Here is a 5,476-nt window from a genome sequence, read left to right as displayed (position 1 = left end):
TCTCCTACTTTAGATTTGTTTTGGTGGTGTGCTCATACATGCATGAACCAAGGTAACTGAAATCTGACGTGCATCGGTAAAAACACTGGGTGGTTGTTGGAATCCCTTGAAAGAAGTTAACAAGATCATTGGTTAGTCTGTCTTATGCTGGAAAATTTCACCTCTCGACCCAAATTCCATTTCAAATTCTCTAGCGGGATTTGTAGTTGGAGTGTGGTCCATTTTTCTCCATTTCATTCATTCATTCATGACTCAAAGATGTGCGGCTCACACAATCTTAAGACCCTCAGCTTTGTCAACTTGAGTTCATTTGACGGGGCTTCAGCCTATTGTACTGTATACCATATTGTATCCGCCTTGTGTTCTTTTCAGCCATCTTTACCAACCAAATAATGTCGTTTAAATTGCATCCATAGCTCCAAATCGTCGCCAGAAAATAGTGTCTGCAAAGGACTACAGAACACAAGGCGGATATTATTAGTATAAACAATTATTAATTCATAAATGTCTAATTATACTAGTATAGTATAAATATAAAAAGTATTTTATAAATAATATAAAAAATTAAAATATATATTGTTCCGGTTTGATTTAGTTCAAGCCAAAATATGAAAAAAGATATTGAACCGATTTAAGACTGGTTTCAATTAAGAATTGGTACCTAACTAGATTGGTTATGAATTGCACTGAACCCACCCAACTAGTTCTCCGGTTGTGTTTTTTTTTTTTTTTAACACACTTACCCAAAAGAGAGAAAATAAAGCCTCTTTCTTTTCATAAAGGAACTTTTTTTTTATTGACACCATGTATTCAAGTATAGTGTCTCGAGAGTATAGGCTCTTGGAAGGAATCTCGCAAGTGAACATCGAATAATTTAAGAGAAGATTTTTTCAATCCAATAATTCTTAGAGATTGTTTGCTCCCAAGAGAATTGAAACTAAGACCTTAGATGGAGCATACCACCATTATCAAAACTTTTACCACTTGAGCCAACCTTAAGAATTCTTTGCATAAAGCAACTAGTTGTTTGGCATGAGATCTTAAATATTTTCGGTGTAAGGGTGCTATTGCAAGACATGGAAACAATTGGGAATGCCTTATGCCAGCAAAACATTAACATGCAATTATACTTACTTTTGGTTGATATTAGTTACCATAGAGAACGCTCAAGGAAGAACTTAGGGAGTTTTTCTTTAGTACTTCGTGTTTTTGAGCTAAGGCTCTTGTATTGAATGAAGATAATCTACATAATTTGCTTTAGTCGTTTCTAGTTCTAGTTTGTATTTATGTGTTTTCTCTTATATACTTCTTGCATATTTAAACTATGTCTATTTACTTGGTGATAAAATTATCTTATTACTTATAAAAAGAAGTTACTTCTCCATATAGATAAAGAAAAAGAAGATTTATACATGGGTTTTACAAATTTATTTCATCTATGGTTAATTGAACGATAATCTTAGTTGTAGTACGAGTGGATTTTGGGGGTGAATCTGTCCCCACCCTTGGGTTGAGATTTTGTTTGAATTCGTTGTACGGGCTAGCGGGTGCCCCAACAATCTCGTTCAATAATAGAAAAACTCAAAATCAAGAGTACAATCAAAATCAAAATAAAATTAGAGAAAACAACGCAAGATCATAATTACCAAACTGAAACAAAGAATCAAAGCATAACCGATCAACTAGAGCAAGACAACAACATCATATTTCAAATAATATCCCACATCACCATACCCACAACTTTTTTGTTTCGAAAATATATTGAAGTATCAAGAAGTTGGAGAGAGAGAGAGAGAGAGAGAGAGAGAGAGAGGATATCGATAGTTTCTAATATTTCCTGGGCTAAAAATTCTTGTACTTAGCAATCCTATACTACACACCTGCTAATGTGAATTTTTTTTTTTCCTCAACAGATATGTGGACCTGTAGTGTAGGACTGTTGAATATAATTTTTTGGTGGGCTAATGGTTGCATGACAAGTAAAAGAGAGCGTCGTAATAGATCACAAACGGCGCAATGCCGAGTGAAAGATAGAGATGGGGGTTACGACATCTCGATGCAAGAGAGGCTTTGAAGTTTTAACTTAAGATGAGACTCTAAATTTAAAGAGAAAAGATATTTACAACTTTAAATTGTGCAACTGCCACGCAACCTTTTTGAAAAAAGTGAATAAAACATAGGGCCCACATGAAAAATTTAATTTTTACAGTGGACCCCACTCCTTTTCAAAACGATTACATGGTGTTTACACACTTCATGGTTATATATAGAATTACCCATCACCCGACTTACTAGGGATAAAACAAATGCTTGGAAAATTGTATAGGTTCTAGATACACGAGTTATTGTCTTCCCTTCACTGGAAGATTCTGAAATGTGGCGATAAAGGTTTTTACATCAATTGCCTACCACGACTTAATTGGCATAAATTTATCTACAAAGCGTGTTAATATGTTTTCACCTCAATCAATAAACCAATTCATGCTTAACATCACCAATAAATGTTATGTAGCTTTCAATAGCTACAACACATTGGCTACTATGTACTGGAGATGTGAATACATTATCCCACTCTTGATGAAATCAGATCCAATAGATGAGAAATTTCATTTCTCAATTTGCAAAAAGCTACCACTGAGGTAAGAGGGCTACTTCTGGAGATATGTGAAATGCTAGTTATTGTTGTAGTTGAGCAAAACATATTGATCTAGAATGGTAAATCCTTACCAACTGAAATTTTGAAGAAGGTGTGCCATGCAAGACACATTCTAAAGTGGTAAAATAAAAATTAGCATTTTTGTCACTTGCCGATCATTAGTATATTTGTTCTCATGTAATTAAAATGGACAGATGCAACAAATCTCAGATGTTACCTTGAAAAGAAGAAATCTGGCTATTGGATTACATTGTATCCTTTTCAATAGCTATGTTACCGCAAATCTCGGGTTTCTGATCTTCCTCTCACCCTTTGCACGTTTTTTGCCCAGCGGATATGGTAAGACAGAGAAAAATGTTAGCCGAGTCATCTATATAAGCTGATTTTCAGGCAATAGTATTGTCATCAACATCAAGCTTTGAACAGTTTGGTGGTAAGTGCCTGTAGTTCCTAGCATTGTCCTTCTAAAGCCCTAGAATAGTACTATAGTTCCTGGTTTCTTCTTTTGAGTTTTCTACTTTTGATTATGATCTAATAGTGTTGTATCCTCATGTAGCGCATAGAAATGCAGGCAAACTGTTGTTTTCAATACCATTATTTCAGAGAGTTCTTGTATTTTTAGTCATAACATGTTGGTCCTGACTCCTTTCTGTAGGATAGCTTCAGTAGCATCCATGAAGTTTAGTGCTTTGGTCCCATTTCCAAACTAGCTGCAAGTTTTGTAGCTTTGATTCACTTGGATATCAATTATATGCACGTATTTTTCTATAAAATAAGGCTCTTCAGTTTGTTGAGGGAGAAAGGAAGGTGTGGGAACAGATTGTGATGATATCAATTTGGGAGTGTTCTTTTATTTTCTTGGATAGATTTTACTTAATTATATAAGCTATAGATTGGTGTCCCTTGCATCTAGCTCACCTTTTTTGCCCCACTTTGTTGTGCAGAAGTATTAATTAGATCTTAAGAAGGAATGGCATCTGATACTGATTATGATAGTGATGGCATGAGAGGCAATGGGGATGGAGGCTTATCTGAAGGAAATGGCAGAAGGAGGAAGCATCCATTTATGACCTGGAGGAACAATCTGAGAGCACTTGTGGTGGATAATGCAAGAACATGCCGGATAATGGAGAGTGGACTCCTGGACGCCTACGGCGTGGAAGTAGAAGCTGTGGGGACTGGGGAGGCTGCAGTTGAGCTCATTGCTTCTGGAGAAACTTTTGATCTCATTGTCCTTGAGATGTTTCTGCCTTTCATGAGTGGACCTGAGGTATATACTATTCTTCCATTTCATTTCATAAACACAAGGACCAAACTTCAATTCTCTGGTTTTTCATCATAACTTGCTAAGAAGTGCATCCTTCAACTTTGAGATCATGCTACTTCATACTCAATTAACTTTCTAGTTCTGGTACTTTAGCCAAAGGATAACGTGCTCTTCCATATTATATGTCAGACTGCTAGGACGATTCGGGAGATGGGCATCAGCTGCAAGATTTTGGGTATTGCTCCAATGTATTGTGAAAAAGATGCACAAGAATTTCTTGCAGCTGGAATTGACGAGTTCCTTGAAAAGCCATTTACACCAGAATTGTTCATCCCATTCCTAATGGAGATTGACAACCAGAAATGAAGCGCATGCCAAAATAGAGGACTCATTCCCAGGCTGATCCTATCATATCGTACCTTGAGTTTCCTTGTTGTTATTATCTGTTTCTATGTTGTTCTTCTGGCTTGTACTCGATTGCAGTACATCAACAGAAGTTGAGTTGTTTGTTGGTTTGTTTCCTTGTCCTTGTCCTTGTCCTTGTCTTGTTCGTTTTGTTTCCTTTTTGGTTTGTTGTTGAAGGAATAAAATGGAACTGGGTCCTCTTTAAGTTTCTTGTAAAAGCCTGCATAATAAAAAGAATTTCCCCTTTGTTCTATTTTCTTCTTCTGCTCCCTCTTCTAAGAAACCTAACTCTCGGTTGCATCGGACCCCCAATTGCCTATATGTGATTCCCTCAATTTGATTTCTCAGATGGCTGACAAACAATATAAGCAGTAATTGTGACAATCTCAGACAATTTTCCACCACAAAATTCAAAATACCACTGCTTGTATTAAGGTAATTAGGGATTGGGAAGGAAATGTGAGGATCTCATTGTCCCAAATTACTAAGAAAAAAGGCAAATCCATACCGTGATAAACGAATCTGTAAATATGCAAAAAGCGTATCTTTACTTATCTATCCTGCAAATAGTCATCAATCCTTACAATATTTTAAATCTGTGATACCTGAAGTTGATAATGAGGATCCCTCCATTCCTTGAAACCGAAGGGTTTGGAGCGTCTGTGTTAAGGGAAGGTGTGCTACACACCTGCACTTGTCATTTTTGCAGCAGTTGTAAACTTTCAACTCCCCCTTCTCGATCATGGTGAGCCAAAAGGGTGTTCATTATAGACCAAATAACAACAATCAAAGATTCAAAAGACTCATCTTTTACAATCTCTTCTCGATCAAGTTGGGCAACAAGGGGGATCAAGTCCGAAACCAGGTCCTTTTGTCAGGAGGGACCAAAACTTGGGTTGTCACGCTAATCCATTATACATTTAAGGCAAAACAAATTAAAAAAAAAAAAATTATTCTATTCTGATAAAATTTTTCATAATTTAAAATTTATCTTTTTAAATGTTAAAACAAAAAATAATATTAAAAAAATATATTTTAATAATATTTTATTTAACTTTCAACTTTAATTTCAACTCATCTGTAACAAACAAGATAACCTGTCTAGTGAGACGAGAATTTTTTGTTTTAAATGAAAGTTTAAAATATTA

At 35.6% G+C, this 5,476-nt stretch overlaps 1 long non-coding RNA gene across 1 annotated transcript; it reads right to left on the bottom strand.

The window, feature by feature from the left end:
* Positions 1-53: 53 nt before the first annotated feature.
* LOC122307304 lies at positions 54-5,228 on the bottom strand. Its single transcript, XR_006241725.1, has 3 exons — positions 4,934-5,228; positions 2,874-4,680; positions 54-453 (listed from the first exon to the last, which is right to left on the bottom strand). It is a non-coding gene; the product is annotated as an uncharacterized LOC122307304 (long non-coding RNA).
* Positions 5,229-5,476: the final 248 nt, after the last annotated feature.

This window comes from Carya illinoinensis, chromosome 4 (assembly GCF_018687715.1).
Source record: "Carya illinoinensis cultivar Pawnee chromosome 4, C.illinoinensisPawnee_v1, whole genome shotgun sequence".
NCBI lineage: Eukaryota > Viridiplantae > Streptophyta > Magnoliopsida > Fagales > Juglandaceae > Carya > Carya illinoinensis.
The sequence above is the reverse complement of the archived record's forward strand: the minus strand, read 5'-3'. Positions and strand labels throughout refer to the sequence as shown.